Source organism: Rhinatrema bivittatum, chromosome 8, assembly GCF_901001135.1.
Source record: "Rhinatrema bivittatum chromosome 8, aRhiBiv1.1, whole genome shotgun sequence".
NCBI lineage: Eukaryota > Metazoa > Chordata > Amphibia > Gymnophiona > Rhinatrematidae > Rhinatrema > Rhinatrema bivittatum.
The window spans coordinates 14,876,054-14,895,756 of NC_042622.1; the positions used below are offsets into that span (position 1 = coordinate 14,876,054).

Consider the following 19,703-nt stretch of genomic DNA (forward strand, 5'->3'; position numbering starts at 1 on the left):
CTGCGCGCCCAACTCGCCCTATTTAACGTGGAAAATTTAATGCCAGCCTCGGGGCTCAACAAAAACAAAAAACATGATTTCTGTGGTTCCTCCTAAAAAGTAACGTCGCCCTTTCAGGGCGCACAATATACACTGTCCAAGCTGTGTATATTGTGCGAGTATATTGTGCTGGTAACGGGAGAAAAACGAATGCTTGTATTGAGCGTCTGTTTTCCTAACCCTCACTTACAGCCACCTCTCCTGGGCGCCTGCTGCTGAGGAGGCGCTAGGGACGCACAATTTCCTCTAGTGCCTCCTTTTTAACGCAGCGGCTCAGTATGAGCGTCTGTTTGTAGTGCACCCATATTGCATCAACCCCAAGGTTTTTCCAACATAAACATAACTTTCCACGCACCAGAGGTAGAAATCTCTGAGAGTCTCTGGTTTTTTCTTCTCCCCGGCCTGAACAATCAACAACAAACAAAAGCCTGTTTGACTGCAATCACTGTTCAGTTGGTGAAAATGTTCATGCGATTCAAATTTTCCTTCATTTCACGTTCCCATTTCACTTATGAGTTGAATGGTTATTTTGACAGCGAAACGACTCAGGTCACCTAGGCAATCATATGTCCGTGTCAGAAATTATGCATTGGCCAGTCTAAGCTATTCATTAACATTCGAATCCTTCAACACAAAAGTTGTATCTGAAGCAATGAACATGAAGTCCGAGCAGGCTCATTCTCTTGATCAACTAAAATTTTGTTGTTCAGCACCTAAACAGCCCTAGAAGTGGAAACTTATCATTGTGGCTTCAGCGACGTGAACCACAGGCATTATTTACAGGTGGCGCACAGTGGCTACAGAATGGGAGGCATTCATTTAAGTGCACGTGTAAAGATATCATTGCTCTGGATAATCCAGTAGATGCTTTCCATTAGCTCAAACATTCTAGGGTTCATTTATATTGCACTGAGCTGCTCGTGGGGAAACGGATGACATCTGATATGTTTCAACTTTAGATATAATGGCTATATACAAGTTTCATGTTTTCTAAGCTATGCTTCTTGACTTCCCTATTGCTTGGCCATACGAGCCTAGGTTACTGATTGGCTGTTTCGGGGTGAGCATCCCTCACCTCCAGCTGTATAAATGGCCATTCTGTGTGGTGTCTGGTGTGCCTCGTTTGAGTCCTGTAATTCCTTGGAATGGTCCAGCATTAAAGAAGAAGGCAGAGGTAACTTTGTGAAGGGCTGTCTGTCTGACTAATTTGTTTAAGGAAATCTCAAGTAAGAGTTTGGTCTATTTACAAATTAACTGTACGTTTCTGTGCAGTTTAAACAGTTGAGAACGAGCTGCGTTTGCACCATGGGGTTGGCTGTACTGAATTGCCAAGAATGAGGGATCTCTGTTGGGTTCCGTCTGAAATAGGTTCACCTAAAGTAAAAACCTAAAGGTAGCAGCTGAGCTGAATCCCAAGGGCTCCTAGATGTTGAGATTTTGGTCTTGTATTTTGGTTCAGTTCTTCTGAAACATGTTCCGTTTTCTTAATTTAAAGCACAAGATGTAATGAGCATTCACTGCTACACCAGTAATGCAAAAACAGATGGAGGTAATCCCATTAATTAGAAACTGATACTTCAAAGAACACAGTCTTTTTTATTCAAATTCGCATTAATTGTCTTTTCCTTGTAGGTATTTTGTAATTTAAAATAAAAAAAATATCATATATTTATGGTTGTTAGAGGATTTCTCCCTCCCTGAGGAAGCCAGCAATGGTGAAATGAGGGTCCTTGTCGGGATTATTATTACATCAGAGTGAAAATACTGCACCGTGATTTATGCATTTGGAAAATTTGAACTTTTAAAAAATTGTGGGGGATTATCGTTACATCAGAGTGAAAATACTATAGCGTTACCTATGTATTTGAATTGTTTGAATTTTAAAAATTGTAGACACCGCTAATACCATTTTGTATGAATACTAGGATAATATGCGCTGTGTGTGACGGAGATCATGATTCTATGATGCACGTGGTATCAGGTTTACAATGCTCTGTGTAGTTTTTAGTACTTTTTGCCAGAGAGTAGCGGGGGTCTCCGGTGCCCGGGGGGGGGGGGGGGGTGTTATTTATTTATTTACTAAAACCTTACATTCTGCAACTTCCTTTCACAAAGCGTTCAGTGTTGTCTCCCCTGCGGCCCCCCCCTTTCAATTCGCTACCGCATTACCACACGGCACCACCGCACGGGGGTCTCTTCCCTGGGGAGGGATGGGAACCCCCACCAACGCGTCACCACATGGCACTGCCTGCAACCCTGGGCAAACAATTACTGAGCTGGCCCCATCTGATTCTGGGTTTTTTGTTTTTTTTTAATATTTCATTTGTATTCTTTTACTTATTAGGGTCAGTGCAAGGGTATTCGGCACTCTACGTGAATCTTACAGCTTTGTGCCCAGCCTTCTCCCTACCACGGCCCTCTCCACACACAATTTCAAATTATGTATTTATAATAAAATATTATGCATGAAAAAGGACCCTCAAAGTAGTCTTTGGAAATAAAAATATCACACACAGACAGACAGACCCCCCCCCCCCCCAGCAGGCCCCCATTTTCTCTCTCACACACAGAGAGACCCCCAGCAGGCACTCCTCTTCTTCCTGGAAGGGGTGGGGTCCTTTGCCCCCAGGTGCTTTGGCCCCCGCTGGCTATGCCACTGCCTTTTGCACAGGATGTGGTATATAGTGCCTTTCACTTGTATGCGAAAGTATCAATACGTATATCTTCACTGGCATAGATTAAAACGCTGTTGTACATTCATTATAGATTTATAAATTCACATATGAAAAATATGAGTAAGTACATTTTTTGTATTTATATAGTTATACATCAGTGCTCTTTCCTTAGGGTTTTCACATATATGTAACATGTGAGTGCATTAATTAGGAATTAACATTGCCTTGAAATCTAAGTATTTTCTCTTTCTCTCTATATATTACCGCTGGAGGAATTCTGCGCTACTGCGGAATGCAGAATTTGCGCAGAATTCCCCCTTCCCGCAGATTTCCTCCCTCGCCGGAAGAGGATTCAAAACCGGAAGCGCACGGACAGCGACCATCGCGAGAGTGGGGGCATGGCAGCACGGCAGAAAATAGCAGAACGGCGTGCCCGGGCCTTCATCCTCGCCGCGAATGGAGTACGTCCCTCGGCATTCCGGTGAGAGAGAATGTGTGTGTGTGAGAGAGGGGAGGGTGACAGAGAGCATGGATGGCAAGAAGGCGGGTGGGGAGGGTGAGAGAGAGCAGAAGGGTGTGAGACAGAGCATGGGAGGTAAGAGAGGGTGGGTGGGGGGATGCTTGAGTGTGGGTTTCAGAGAGAGAGGGAGCCTATATGAGGGGAAGGGGATGCCGGTGAGAGAGAATGTGTGTGTGAGAGAGGAGAGGGGGTGTGGAGGAGGGTGAGAGACAGCTTGGTTGGTAAGAGGGGGAGTGGGGGGATGCTTGTGGGTTTCAGAGAGGGAGCCTATATGAGGGGAGGGTGTCAGAGAGCAGGAGGGTGAGAGAGAGAATGGGAGGTTAGAGAGGGGGGCTTGGGGTTTGCTTGAGTGTGGGTACCAGACAGAGGGAGCCTATATGAGGAGATTGTGAAGGAGTGTGTATGTGTGTGAGAGATTGGGAGCTGGAGTGTATGAAAAAGGGATTGTGTGTATGTGAGGGTGCAAGCCTGTGTGAAGGGTTTGTGTATGTGTGAGAGAGAGCCTGTGTTAAGGTGTGTGTGAGAGAGAGACATAGGTAGCTTGTGTGAGGGTGTATGTGTGACAGAGAAAGGGAGCTTGTGTGTGAGTGTGTATGCAAGAGAAAGGGCCCTGTATGAGGGGATGTGTGTGTGCGAGAGAGTGAGGGAGCCTGTATGAGCACTAGAAAGAGGGAGCCTGTGTGTGTGAGAGAGGGAGGGACAGAGAGAGCCTGTTTGAGGGGCAGTACTGAGAACGAGGTCAAACTCTGGGACTGGCAATAGAGTGTAAGGGGTTGAGCCTAGAGGTGAAGGGGAAAGATATTGGCAGGTGGAGGTGTTGGGACCTGAGAGGGCAAACTGGCCAGGGAAGTAGGGAGAACGAGTGGAAGGGACACTTACAGTGAATTTCTAGGGAAATTCTGCTCAAAATATTTAAAATTCTGCCATTTTAAGTAACAACTTTTTTCTGTAATAATTTAAAATGTAATTACTTAAAGACTTAAATTAATATGAGCACCACGTCAACAACTGAATTTTTACATTTTCTAATTTTTTAGTTTTCAAAACAAAAACCCATTATCCATATACCAGGTATGAGTATGATAGACCTTCATACCAACCCACGGTTTCTCGGGCATATCTGCTCCATGTTTAAACCGCTAATGGGATCGTCTTTAATCATTGGTCTTTACTCAACCGATATTTGTTTTTCTTTTTACGTTTTTTTCGAAAGTTTTTTGTTAATATAAAATATATTCAAAATGCTTCTCTCAAACAAATGTTGAAATTCTCTTATTATTTTGCTCAAAAGAGGTAAGTTCAGGATACTTTCCTTTAGCTGATATCAGAGTACAGTTCGAACTGTACTCAAATATCAGCTAAAGGAAATAATAAGAGAATTTCAACATTTGTTTGAGAGAAGCATTTTGAATATATTTTATATTAACAAAAAACTTTTGAAAAAAACGTAAAAGGAAAAACAAATATCGGTTGAGTAAAGACCAATGATTAAAGACGATCCCATTAACGGTTTAAACATGGAGCAGATATGCCCGAGAAACCGTGGGATGGTATGAAGGTCTATCATACTCATACCTGGTATATGGATAATGGGTTTTTGTTTTGAAAACTAAAAAATTAGAAAATGTAAAAATTCAGTTGTTGACGTGGTGCTCATATTAATTTAATATCTTTACTAGCAGACCCCTGCCACGCGTTGCAGTGGCTCAGTCAGATTCTTTGCCCTTTCTGCCCCTTCCCCTTGCTCATTTAGCTCAGTCACTCATCCTCTTCCCCCTTGGTCACTCCCCCCCCCTTCCCTCCCCTGTCCCCACTCCAACTCTGTCCCCTCACACTCACCTCTCCCCTCATTCTTCCTCCCCTGACAGTTACCTCCCTCCTCATTCTCCCTCCCCTCACTGTCACCTCAGTGACTCCCCACCTGGTGAGGGCTGTTTTGTAACCTTTCGGAGATGGTGCACATTTTGTGTTTGTGTGTGTCCTCCCCCTTTGTACCCCAAAGTAATCCCCACAGAAACGTTGTGTTTATAAAAGCCTCCCCCACCCTCCCTTCCCCCCCCCCAGGCCAGCGAAATAGAGTAACCCACAAGAGTTGCAGAATCTCGGAATTGCCCCCTGGCCCCCCCCCCTAACATGGACACAAGAACATCCCCAAGCCCCCCCCCTGCAGGCCCGACGATACCTTTCAAAAATGGTAGTCGGTAGAGCGGGCGTTCGTTCCAGCATGGAAGTATTGGCGCCGGGCCCTCGAGGTGGAGCAATGGGAGCGGTCGTCTCGCTCAGATAGTAAGGGCGAAGGTGCGCCGGTTGCCAGTTCAGAAAATGGCGTCGACGGGCCCTCGTCCTTACTATGTCACATGGGCTACTGCCGCTATTGGCGTTCCCGAGTGTCCTAGTAAGGGAAAGAGCCGTCGGTGCCATTTTGATTGCTGGCAGCCGACAGCCGTAGTGTATGCGATGTGTCCTGGAGCGGTGTTGCCGGCCCCCCCCCCCCCCCCCGCTGGAGCAGCCCGAAGTATTCTGCAGTTTTCCGTGTGTTCGGAGGTTGAGGGCAGTAAGTAGAAAAGTCATGTGCGTGAGGGGTGTGAGGAGGGTGTTTGTGTGTGAGTTCGTAGGGTGTGGGAATTGCAAACATGTGGCATGTGAGTGGCCTCCCGGTGTAGCATGCTGGTATTTAGTGGGTTTTTGTGTGTTTTTTGAGGGTATGTGAAATAAGTACAATTGGCATGTGTGCGGGGGGGGGGGGGGGGGGTGTGGTGTGAGGAGGGTGGATTTGTGTCTGCTCGGAGGGTGTGTGAATCGCAAACATTGGTCACGTGTGTGTGGGGTGTGAGCGTTTGTGCAAGGTGTAAGAGCTTCCGCTTACGTCCACCAGATGTCGCTGTTTTGTGGAACCAAATTTTAAAACTTTTTTACCAGCTCCCGGTGTGACATATATGTAATGTAAGTGTAGAAGATCCTTGCCTTATGTGAGGTGAAGCTTGTGTCCAAATTTGAAAGCAATCGGTTAAGTGGTTGCTGAGATTAGCGATTTGGTACAAACTATTTAACATTTTTATTTATATAGATTGTCAATCCAGAGAAAAAGGAATATTCACAGTATATTACTTAAAGACTATCATGTAAATTGTGTTATTTTGACCAATATAAAGTTTGCAGAATTTTCAGTTTTTGTGCGCAGAATTTTAAATTTTTGTGTGCAAAATTCCCCCAGGAGTAATATATATATCAAGAAAATCAATAGGTAAAAAGCACTAATGTTGAATGTTCACATTAAAATAATTTTACTGATAACCAAAGTCTAAAATACATGAGCAGTTTCATGAAAAGTTGTTCTTGTATCCCTTAATACAGGACTATACAATGTAACTCTCTAATTGTTGTTTACATTCATATATATGGAATTGTACATTTGTAACCATTTACAGTTGTAGATTTCCTGGCAAATCTGAGGAAAGTATGAGTATGTTCACCAATGCAGATTTGACAATCTGTTGAAATCTGTTGTGGATTTTTCAAAAACTAAATTAGCAATAAGTTAATTTGGTGAACACTTTTGTAAGGTGGCTTTTAAAAGGTTTTCTATGAAGCCAGACTAGTTTGGTGGTGGTGAAGAAATAAAGATAAATACAGCACAATGTGATTGCACTGATCAAATTTGTAGGAACAGAGATTACATTGATCAGACTTGTAGGATTAGCCAAAGTTGATAAAAATGCTAAAAAGTATGTTAAAGGTCAAAAAGTATGTTACAGGTCAGCACTGAGTTTAATTTCTTCCTGCTGAGCTCAATTTACAAGAAATCATATTTATTTATCGAGTTTTATATACCATCATTCGGTTTCGCCATCATAACGGTTTACAAGTTTCGATAATGATGTTTTTTGCCTGGAATATATGTGGCGATGGGAAACCTTGTCCTCTGTACTGCCCAAGACCATATCTTGTTTACTTCCTGATATGACAATCTGAGCCCATGCTTCCCTGTTTGTTTATGGCCACACTATTGTCTGTTTGAATTTAGAGAATTATCTCCTTCAGGAATTATTCTAAAGATACTAGAGCTTTGAAAATGGCTTTCATCTTGACTAAGTTTATGTGTGGTCCATATTCTTTGTGAATACACATTGCCCGTGTGTACTTCACAAGCATAAGCAGACACATCCATGGTCAATGATATCTGACCTTGAGAAACATGGAATTGAGCCTGTAGAAGATTGGATTTAGAACTTCTGAAACTGGGTCTGTTACTGGAATCCTGTGGGACTGAGGTTGAAAATGTCAATTCCAATGCCCCTTTAGGTACCATTGTGGGAACTTCTTGTGTAACCATGCCATGTAACCAAATTGTTCAATGTATTTTCTCTATCATTATTATACATTCTATGTAAACCGATACGATGTGAATACGGTTATCGGTATATAAAAACATGTACATAAATAAACAAATAAATAAATAATAACTAGTTTACCCACAGTTGCTGAGCTGCCATATATGTCAAAATTTCCAAGAATTTTCTTGCTAGCACTGATGTGAGGTTGATAATATCTTATCAATCAACAAGGGCTGATCGTTCCTTTCCCAGTATCTAAAACAGGCTCCTATGCATTCTAAATTTGAAGTTAGAAATAGGTGACATTTTTCACAATTTAGGATAAAACCCAGAGATGCAAGCATTTGAATAGCACGAGCTATAGCTTCTGGCTTCCTTTAAAGATCTGCTTGATATCAGCCAATCATCTAATTAAGGAAACAGTAACACATTGTTTCTCCTCAAGTGAGCTGTTTCACTGCAAGCCTCTTGGGGCTGCTGAGAGTCCAAAGGGTAGAATCTTGTATTGAAAATCTCAGATATTTCTGGTGAACTGGATGAATTAAAGTGTGAGTATAGGCATCCTTTAGATTTAGTGAAATTAACCAGTTGTTAGCTCCAGAAGAGGAAGGATGGTTGATAAATTCATTTTTAATTTTTCCTATTTTAGAAAATATTTTAGTTCTAGCATCTGTCAATGTCCCCAGATTTTTATTTTTTTTTTTAGTATAAAGAAGTACCTGGAATAAAAGTCCATGTTCCTCACTACACTGGGGACTGGTTCTATGGCTTTTGCAGATAGCTCCTGTTTTATTATAGAGAACTGTTCTCTGGGAATGCTTTGTGACTGGTGGTAAAATTTAGGAGATAATTGTTTGGAAATTTAATAGCAGCCCCTTTTTATGATACTCACTAATCAGCAGCTTGCACAAATGTTAAATCCTTCCCCACCCCTACCCTAGGAAGGAGGTGGCTATCAAAACCTGAGACTTGTGTTTGCCTTGGCTGTTGGCCTGCTTTTGCTCAAAATCCAGCTCTTGCCTGTGCTCTGTGGGTTGTGCCTGTTGAAGTTGATTACCAATGACAGAGTTATGGTAAGATATAAAGCACTTATGTGAACAGAAATAAGGCTTTCTATATAGTTATCTTTTCCATGAAATGATGGATACAATTGCTGTTTTATAATGTTTACTGTATCCTTCCACTTTGACTTATGACTTACAAGAATCTAGTCTTAGCATATATGCGATAAGATTATAATACCAACCAATTAGGAAAACATTACGCAAAGTAACTTACTGGTGTGTAAATTAGAGGGGGTGATGCAGTTAACTGAATACCAGCTTAGAAAACCTGAGCTGAAGGTTTAGTCCGCATTGTTTGGTAAGTACTGCTCCTGTTATAAGATATCTTATAATAAAAGACTAAAGATTCTCTTACTGGCCTTCAGTGTTTACTAGCACCCACACTACTTTACAAAAAAAAAAAGTTTGCACATTCCTAGAATGAAGAGCACAATAGAGAGCCCAGCGTATAGAAAGGAAATGCAGATCGAGATAAAAGAAAACCATGAACTGAACCGGCATCATCTGGAGGTCTCTCCTGTGTGCCTCACATGCTCAGATTCAGCATTCTGCTTTATCATCTTCCATGCACATAACTAAGACTTCTGTTCTTCGGCATTATAAATTGTAAATGAAGGTGTTTACGTTAGATTTTTTTTAGTTATTTTAGACTTTTATGTAGATTACATAAAGGCTGCATTTTGGGGGTTTTCCGCAGCTTTCTCCAGCCTCCTCTTTGCCTGCTTCCCAGCTCCAGCGCTTGTGGTTGGGAACAGCTGTGCAGAGGGAGCCAGCCTGGGGGACGGCAGAGGTCACCAGCAGAGAATAACTTGGTGCACGAGAGGTGCAAAGGCCAAGACAGGCAGGGCAGATGGTCGAGAAGACTGCTGGCAGGGCAGTGTTACTCCCAGAGATTGTCCAGTAAATACTAATTTCATTTCTTTTGCACCAGGAGCATTTTACTGGTACTTTTAGAGAAAAACCTATAAACAGAAGCCCTATACAGCTATAGCAACAGTTTATGGTTTAGAAAAGATTTAATTCCCATGCATGGGAGCTTTTGTTTGCACAAAGATCATCATTATAAAGTGACTTTTTGGAATATTTATGCTGCAGTGTCTCCCACAGTTCCAAATGCAACCTGGCACCGTGTACAGAAAGACAAAAGGTGGTGTGCCAGACAAATTCACTGGATCGGTCATTTGCCTTCATTGGCAGAAAGCCTGCTTTCCACATTAAGTGCTAATGCGTATTGGGAACGCTAATTCCCTATGGGCAGGAGTGCTGCCCTTTATTTAATTACTTGATAATACGTTTCCGTGCGGGAACATTAATCCACTTTGCATCCCCATTTCTTCTAATATTTAGCGTATTTTGTTTTAATTGCACACAAAGGTATTTTAGTTGCTAGTAAAATAAAAAAAAAATTCTGCTGACCCATGGCCAATGGCATCTACTTAATACCACTTAACAGCTGTTAAACAGCAAAGCTGGAAGCATTGGTTCACAGAGTCTCTAGCTGAGTAAGTCCATCAGTTTTGTACTGGGTATTTTCTTGTGACAAAATACGGAAGATCTGGGCCTAAAGAGAGAAATCTGATCAACCTCTTTAGTGATTTGCATTACTGTGTGTTAAGCAGAGAATTCAGGGTTCGACGTGTGTTAAAAATGCATTAACCCACGTCATCCAGGTGGAAAAAATCCAGCAGAACACGCGGGAAATATTAATTACCGAATGCATGCAATCAGTTCATTAATATTGAAATGCAGTAACAGGGACCAAGCTAGGAGGTCTTCCTGGGGAGGATGCTTGCACTGCATTTTCCATTCTGCCTGTTACTTAAGGTACCCGTGGGAAAAGCAGGAAGTACTCGGTGGGCACTTCCTACTGTAGGAAGGTAAGAACGTAAGAACATAAGAAAATGCCATACTGGGTCAGACCAAGGGCCCATCAAGCCCAGCATCCTGTTTCCAACAGTGGCCAATCCAGGCCATAAGAACCTGGCAAGTACCCAAAAACTAAGTCTATTCCATGTAACCATTGCTAATGGCAGTGGCTATTTTCTAAGTGAACTTAATAGCAGGTAATGGACTTCTCCTCCAAGAACTTATCCAATCCTTTTTTAAACCCAGCTATACTAACTGCACTAACCACATCCTCTGGCAACGAATTCCAGAGTTTAATTGTGCGTTGAGTAAAAAAGAACTTTCTCCGATTAGTTTTAAATGTGCCCCCTGCTAACTTCATGGAGTGCCCCCTAGTCTTTCTATTATCCGAAAGAGTAAATAACAGATTCACATCTACCCGTTCTAGACCTCTCATGATTTTAAACACCTCTATCATATCCCCCCTCTGTCGCAATGAAAACACCTCAGACGGTCTTCAGGGTGAAGCGTGCTCTTCCAGGCTTTTGGGAAGGCTGCTCTTTTATTGTAAATGATCTCATAGTATTTGATATGATACATACGTCACATATTTTCCTGCTACAATGTTTTCCACCACAAGTGTTTATGCTGACCTTTTACTACGTGGGTGCAAGTGGGCAGTAGGTGCAAGCGGTCAGTCTTCAGGCAGGGAGGGGGGGAGGTCATTAGCTGGTCATGGGCATTTGTATTAAATTATCTAGGTGTGAAAAGCAAGTAGGTCATGAGCTATTCTGGGGCTGCAGAAAAGCTTGCACTAGATGTTTCCTGCTGACTTCCTGTTAGCTGGGGGCTGTTCATATGCTGCGGTCGGAGCAAACATTTTCTTTATTCTAAGAGTAGGTTTAAGGAAAAAACCAGTTAGAAATGGCAATGGAGTTTCCCTTCCCATGACGTGGTTTTCCAGCGAGCCTGGAAAGCAAAACTCCTATCCCACACCCCTCAGGCATCTCTTCTCCAAGCTGAAAAGTCCTAACCTCTTTAGTCTTTCCTCATAGGGGAGTTGTTCCATTCCCTTTATCATTTTGGTAGCCCTTCTCTGTACCTTCTCCATCGCAATTATATCTTTTGAGATGCGGCGACCAGAATTGTACACAGTATTCAAGGTGCGGTCTCACCATGGAGCGATACAGAGGCATTATGACATTTTCCGTTTTATTCACCATTCCCTTTCTAATAATTCCCAATATTCTGTTTGCTTTTTTGACTGCTGCAGCACACTGCGCCGACGATTTCAATGTGTTATCCACTATGACACCTAGATCTCTTTCTTGGGTTGCAGCACCTAATATGGAACCTAACATTGTGTAATTATAGCATGGGTTATTTTTCCCTATATGCATCACCTTGCACTTATCCACATTAAATTTCATCTGCCATTTGGTACAAAGCAAAGACGGTACAACTTGGGTGCAAAGCCCATGGGTAAACAAGTAGCCATGGACGCTGTCCCAAAACGCAGTTTCAAACCTGTCTCCCACGTTCTGGACAATTGTGGGGGTTTTTTTGCACTCACCTTAAATGTGGTGCAAAGGGGGAAAAAAACCCAACGTGCCTTACAAATATTTACATTTTGTGGAGTTTTTTTTTTTTGTCAGTTTATTTGCTTCATGCCGAAATCTTAAGAGCTGCGACTCCAGATGCTGGAGAAAATCAAACTTCGCAGGTTATCCCCCCAGGCTCCCTACGCTGAGCTGGTTCTCACTTCCTAACACATTCAGGTCTGTGTGGGGTGGGGGATCTGGAACAGAGACAGCGTCCGGCGCCTCCGGCCACAGGGCAGAGTCGTGAAACTGGCCCATGAAATCGCATCGCTGCAAAGTCGTCTTCCGTCGGAGGCAATAAAAGCAAGCGGGAGGTTACAAGATGTGATGCAAGGTTCAGAGAGGCTTCCTGCTCATGGACAGGACTCTTGTTCATACCATCAGCGTATTTTTTAATGAAATGTATTGATTTTTTTATGTAATGTACTTTATATGTAATTTTTCTTTAACTGTTGTAAGCCGCGTAGAGTAAACCGTAAGGATTGATTAGGCAGGACAGAAATCTCAGAATAGAATAGCAGCCAGGAGCCTGGCGCTGCTGCTCCCTCCAGTTTCTTCATCTCGGCGTGGAGGCTATGAACTAGGGAGACCAGGGTTCAAATCCCACTGCTGCTCCTTGTCGCCTTGGGCAAGTCACTTTACCCCTCCAGTGCCTCAGGTACCAACTTAGACTGCGAGCCCACTGGGGGAGAGGGTAATACCCACAGTTCCTGAATGTAATCTGCTTTGAAGGGCCGAAAAGCGGAATAAAAATACAATTTACTTAACATATAAATATTCAATTAGTGTACATGCATGGAGTTTAGAGTGAACGAGATGTGTATGAATATGGTTGAACTTGTTCCATGAGGTGGTGTGAGTGAAAATGTTTACATTTGCATTTAAAAAAGGTTTGGACAAGTTCCTGGAGGAAAAGTCCATAAACCATTAGTAAGGTGGAGTTGCAGAAACCCACTGCTTATTCTTGGAATCTCTCTACCCCTTGGGATCCTGCCAGGTTCTTATGTCCTGGATTGGCCTCTGTTGGAAACAGGATACTGGGCCTGATGGACCCTCGGTCTGACCCAGTATGGCAAGCCTTATGTTCTAAATATTTAGTGGCTGATGTCTGGAGAACACAAGAGCTCAGGATGCCTGGGTAGAATCTGCTCTATCAGCCCAGAAGTGGATACATTCTGTGACATGGCCTGTACACTGAAAGGGCTTAGCTTTCAGTGCGAATCCTCTGGCTCATCTCTTGTACCCTACCTGATAATTACTCTCAAGACTTCTTTCCTGCAAGGAAGGGGAATCACAGAGCGGTGAATCTCTATCCACTGCAAGTCCGTGGCCTTGAGCAAGTCACTTTGCCTATCTGTGCTGAGGACCAGAGGATAAGCTCTTTGGGGTTCGGACCTTGAACCCATATGAATTCCCTCCTACAGCTCTTTGCAAAGTAACGATGGTGTGGGTGCGTTATTCATGGAGGTGCATTACCAAACAATAGTCCAAAAAAATTTCAAGAACGGACAAAAAATGTTTCAACCATAAAAGAAATCCTGTCTCGTAAGTCTAACAAACAGAAGCATAGCCAGAACTGAATTTTTGGAGAGGCTCAAGGTTAACATGGGTGGGTGGTAGGCATATAGTTTGGGGCCTCACTAGCTGTGCTCTTATCAATAAATAATACCTTAGGGGTAGATTTTAAAACACATACACACAGGCTTCTCGCTCCTATGCTCTCTCTCACACCTACACACAGGCTTCTCACTCCTATGCTCTCTCACACATACAGGCTTCTCAATCCTATGCTGTCTCTCACACATACACACAGGCTTCTCGCTCCTATGCTCTCTCTCACACCTACACACAGGCTTCTCACTCCTATGCTCTCTCACACATACAGGCTTCTCAATCCTATACACACAGGCTTCTCGCTCCTATGCTCTCTCTCACACATACAACTTCACACTTCCATGCTATCTCTCACACATACAGGCTTCTCAATCCTATGCTGTCTCTCACACATACACACAGGCTTCTCGCTCCTATGCTGTCTCTCACACATACACACAGGCTTCTCGCTCCTATGCTCTCTCTCACACCTACACACAGGCTTCTCACTCCTATGCTCCCTCTCACACCTACACACAGGCTTCTCACTCCTATGCTCTCTCACACCTACACACAGGCTTCTCAATCCTATGCTGTCTCTCACACATACACACAGGCTTCTCGCTCCTATGCTGTCTCTCACACATACACACAGGCTTCTCGCTCCTATGCTCTCTCTCACACATACAACTTCACACTTCCATGCTATCTCTCACACATACAGATGCACACAGGCTTCTCGCTCTCATGCTCTCTCTCACACATAAACACACACAGGCTTCTCACTTCCATACACTCTATTAGAGCTCTCCCTCTCTTCTGGGCCTCTTTGCTGCAACGGGCCTCATCTTCTCAGGATGCACGGGATGAGCTCTTTGATGGCCCTACCTCAGGCCTCCTTTTCTCAGCCCAGGCAACTTTGTTTAGGTGGACCTGAGCATAAAGTGGGCAGGCCACAGGCACGGCCCACCCAGGCCCATCTGCGGCTACACCCCTGCTAACAAATGGAATTACAAAAAGAAAACCAACCAACCTCAAACCCTCTCTCACTAATTCCTGCTGAATATTTATCATACTATTACCATTCACAACTGTCATATTTATTCATTTGATTACCTATGTACCGTTTCATAGTCTTATTTTTTCACTTGCTATTCTAATGTATCAATAGGCTGAAATGTAAATATTGTGCTGTTCAATTTCTCCCCTTCCATCCCAAGTTTATTTTCCTTGTTTTTTGTAACTTTCCCTCTCCCTTTTTCTGATTCACTGTATTTAAAGTTCAAGGTTCTTATTGAAAATATTGTTTTTTACGTTACGTTATGCTTTACACTCCTTGTTATTTGTAAACCGGGTTGATGTGATGCCTATCATGAAACTCGGTATAACAAAAACAATAAATAAATAAATAAATAAATAAAATAAAACCATCACTTAGTGAGCCACTTCAGAGTGCTTTGGTCAGGTTCATGGCAGTAATCAGCAGTCCAAAGTCCACAGTTTGAGCTGTTTTTTCCTTAAAGGTTTTTAAAGTCTGGATGTTAAGACATGCATGGACATCTCAGGCTGCTGGGTATTCAAGACATTATAAATCTGCCATGGGAACAGCTTGTTAATGGCAGAATATAACATGTTTACAAATAAGTTCAGTGTGACCCCCCTGATGCAGGGATCCATGCTGGCGGGGTTGTGCTAAGAACTATTTTAGCTGCACAGATAAAAAATATATTTCAAAACCTCCAGACAAATTGTGGACTTTGGACAGATGCTTACAGCTGCGAACCTGACTGAAGCGCTCTTAAAGTGGCTCACTACATGTGATGGTCCAGTTGGGCCTATGACAGACTTCTTTTGCGCTCGATTCCTGCAGGTACGCCAGCCTTGCTGGGCTCGGACCCTGTGAACCACAGAGTTACACGGGTGTCGCAGGCAGACGCGTCAGAAAGCAAAGCGCCTTCTCTTTCTCCTGTCGCCCTGGGGACCTCCCCATCAGAGCAGCAGAAATCCTGCTCTGTAGAAGCCACGGCGAGCATCTGATCAGTGCATCTCTCCCCACCCCCCCACCATTCTCCTCTTGTCTGACCTTCAGAAGAGAATGGGGTAGCACCCCTCCCATGTACTGGAGGGCCATACAAAAGGCTAGCGGGAAGAGAGAAAGCTGGCCCCTACGTATAAACCACAATCAATTAAGCAGATAGAATCTTTACGCAGTTATCAGCTCCGTTTTATATTCTGCAAATCCCAAACGACTTTTACAATGGCCTGCTAAGAAAGGAATGAAATTCTCCCCCGAGCCGCAGTCCTGGCTGCACGCTCGCTCGCCCGCCAGGGAGGGCCGTGCATGCTTCCTTAGTTTTGTGCTCACGAATGTCATGGAAAGACCAGCCACATATGTAAATAATAAAATAGATATGCAGACAGCTCGTGTTTTTTCATGTTTATCTTACCGCTGTCTTTTCTCAGTCTACAGCAACTGCTGGATGTTAAAGGCAGAAACGTGAGCACCTTGCTGGCTAGGACCTTGTTCCGCTACCTGTTGATGCGGCTCTTACCCTAACCGGTTAAAGGCCGATTCCCGCCCTCCCGCAAATACAACCCGACCCCTGACCTCTCACAGTCTGACCTTCCATCCCAAAGACGGCCTCAAGGTTTGTGAACTACCGCGAGAGCGCGACGATTCTTGGGAAAACAGAAGTCCTGTTCTCAGGCACTCGCACAGCACCGCTGTGCACAAGACTGCGTCGGCTACAGAACAGTGACTTTACTGAAGGGCCCAAGTGCTCCTCTCTCTTTCGTGGCCTTTGCTATTAAAACAAATCTTTCAGTCTTTCGCTACCAAGATGTTGAACTTCTCTGCATTTTCTGGTTTGCTCACAGCAGATCCAGGCTGCCCTCACCTGCTCCATTCACCACAGCCTTCCTCCTCTTTCCACACGCTGTGGCCCAAATCAGGCTCCAGCCAATAAGGTTTCCCCTCCTTAATAATTTTTATGAAGTGCGGTTCAATTATTGTTATCTTCCTCGGGGAGCCATTCAATTAAACACAACCCTAACGAGTGAATGGGCATGGAGCTCTGCAACCATACTCGCTTCCTGATTAACGGGAGTTAAGGACGGCCGTCAGCGTTTTAATGCCTCGGCTATCCTTGCAGTCAGATGTGTTTGGAGAGCCGGGTTTTTAATTCAGGACTATGTTTGCTGGCGCCGAGCGCCCTGAAACTGAGGTTTACCCTTGGCCTTTCATTACGAAAGATCTCCCCAATAAACAGAGTTCTTCCACCTTTCCCCCAGCTTGTTTCTCAGCTGATGGGGGCTTTGCTTGCCTTGCCCAGAGGGGCCTGGAAGCGTGGGTGTGTGTGTCAGAAGGCTGATAATTTTGCCAAGGCAAATTCCAAGACGATAATGGCTTCAAACCAAGCAGGTGTTCTACAAATGCCCTGACCTTGGAGGTGACCCCGTTACTCTTTGGCTTTGCATTCTATTCTGCACATTAACGATTTTTACAAAGAATCGCTTGTGAACACTGGAAAAGGCAGCAGGCCTGATTTACAAACTTCGTCCCAGACGGGAAAAATGCCTTGGTAAATTGGGCCCAGTAATTTTTTTTTTTAATCTCCGCTTTTTTTTTATCCCTCAGACCGGTTGGACTGCAACACTCAGGGTCTGGAAAGGTGGGGAGCAGGACAGATAAAGTGTTCCCCCGCTACCTCCCCCAAATAAGCAAGACAAAAGCAGCGCTGGACATACAGGAGCTGTCCTCCTGGTTACGCGGCTGTCCTTCCGTCCTTGGTACATAAATTACACGGGAAAGGATGGGATAAGCAGAAAGAAAATCGCAGGTCCCCAAATGACCGTGCGGAAGGGGGCAGGTCCCCTTTTATCCCTAAATGTAAGAGAGAGCAGGGACTTGATGCAGGGAGAAGGACGCGGGTGTGCGGGGCTAGGACTGGCGTGGAATACAGCAGAAAAGGTGGCCCAGAGGGCAGCACAAGGCCATTTCCTTTTGGATGCCTCAGCTGTGGCCGAGCTGGCGCCAGGCGCTGGGAATGGCGCACAGAGACCCAGCGCTGGGGAACACCACTTTGGCCACTGTAGGCAGTGGCCCTTTTAAGGGATGTAAGCTAGAAATTTCCAGCAGGGGAAGCTATAGGGAACAACCGACTGCTGGCTGGTCAGTGAGAGAAGCGTATGGCACAGGTTCTCCGAGTATAAGGCGCACGCAGCGAAGGAGAGCTTGTCAACTGCCAAACTGCATCCACCTCTTACTTTAAGGCAGTCTCAGACCTATTTTTCTATTCCTTACCACCCTAACAACCTCTGCTAAGGTCCTGCTTACAGGTTCAGACTGCTAAACTCTTGAGGAATTTAGAGGATCAGATCCAAAACTGCAAGCAACTCCCCCCCCCCCCCCCCCAACGTGGTCTGGCACCCTACGAGTTGTTAATTTGGAACTGAATTTATACATCCACATTTAACCCCTCCCCCCCCCCCAAACTACCCTAAAGTTGGAAAAAGCCCAAGATGCCTGTGAGTTAAGCCTGGGCAAGATACTGCAGGTCAGCTCTGTGGCAGGCTACGGATGGGACTTGCACCCTTTGGTATGTCCGTCACTGGGCCATCTCCGAGCCCCTGCCTCTCAGCCAGCCAGGCGTGTTTCTCCAATCAAGCCACATGCCTCTGCAGGGATTTACTGCCCTTATCATGCGCACTCTTCTAGTGGGAAAACAAACAAAGGCCTAAAGCAGGAGTTACAACCACCACCCAAGTTACATCCCCGCACATTAAAGGCCTGATTGTCAAAAGCATTTACCCGCTAAAAACTGGGTTTTACTTGTGTAAATGCACTTTATCCATGTACGCGGGATTTGGAAAATTGCCCCAGTGTTTGCCATGGAATTGTCCATAGGTTTTACCCACAGTAAGTGCAATTATCGCAGATAAATGGCCTTTTGAAAATTGCTATGATAGCATGTTACATTTATACGCGTAACTCCTTTGAAAATCCACCTGTAAGGGCGCAATGTTTAGTGACATTTTCATGCAGAAAACCTGGGTTCCTGAGCGCAAATAGTTTGAACAAATGAGGCTGGGGCTGAGGGCCTGTAAAAGTAGTCGGGTGGCTGGATATTTATTTATTTATCGAGTTTTATATACCGTCGCTCAGTTTCGCCAACGGATATGGGAGCAGAGGTGCACGCTTTTAAACAGTATGAGGATAACTTTTCAAACAACTGCGCACGGCGGCTTATAATTTGTTGCCACATGCGGGTTTACCATAGCGTTTCATAGCTTGCGCCGGTCCCATAGGTGTGCATTACAAAATAAGCGTATCTTTACCCCATAACATATGGGCATACGTTACGCGTACATGCGAATACATGCAAAGCGAGCATTGCAATGCGTTGAACGCGTGCACTTTTCCTATATTAAAAATACAGGCGCGTGTATTTTCCGTGCGAAAATAAAGTGGGACTTGCTTGGGTAAATCGGGATTTGAGCGCGTAAGATGGTGCATTTTAAAACACGAGCGTGTAAGTGAAATTCCAGTTTTAGCAGTTTATTCCACCAGCTCGCCCAGACCTCCCCTCCCGGCCAACAGAGCACAATAAACACATTTAATATGACTCGCGCATGATAATTAGGCATAAAATTACACGAATAAGTTGGCAAATCTACGCGCACAAGTGTCTTTTAAAACAGCAGCCTGCGCACGTAAATGCTGGCCCCGCCCTGGACCCCTCCCCTTTTTAAACGTGCATGGGTGCGAGCGAAAGCAAAACTACGCACGTTATGCTTGAGGTTTATAAAACAGCATGTCCGCGAGTATACGCTACTTACGAATACTAACGTTAGTTTTCATGCACGCAAGCCTCTTGAAGCTCACCCCATGTGCCTAAGTGCAGGTGTGTTTGTTGTGCGTAACCTTAGGCGTGATTGTGCTCTAAGCAGGGTAATATACCCTCTCCAAAACCCAGTCCTAGGGGCTGAACCTGTCTCTGTCTGTGGAGAAATTCAGGAGCAGCCCTTCAGCA

The 19,703-nt window shown here is 44.3% G+C and overlaps 1 protein-coding gene across 2 annotated transcripts in view; it reads right to left on the reverse strand.

The window, feature by feature from the left end:
* CDH4 (cadherin 4) overlaps window positions 1-19,703 on the reverse strand; it is a 1,019,548-nt gene that overhangs the window by 152,714 nt on the left and 847,131 nt on the right. The gene's annotated exons all lie outside the window — the stretch shown is intronic.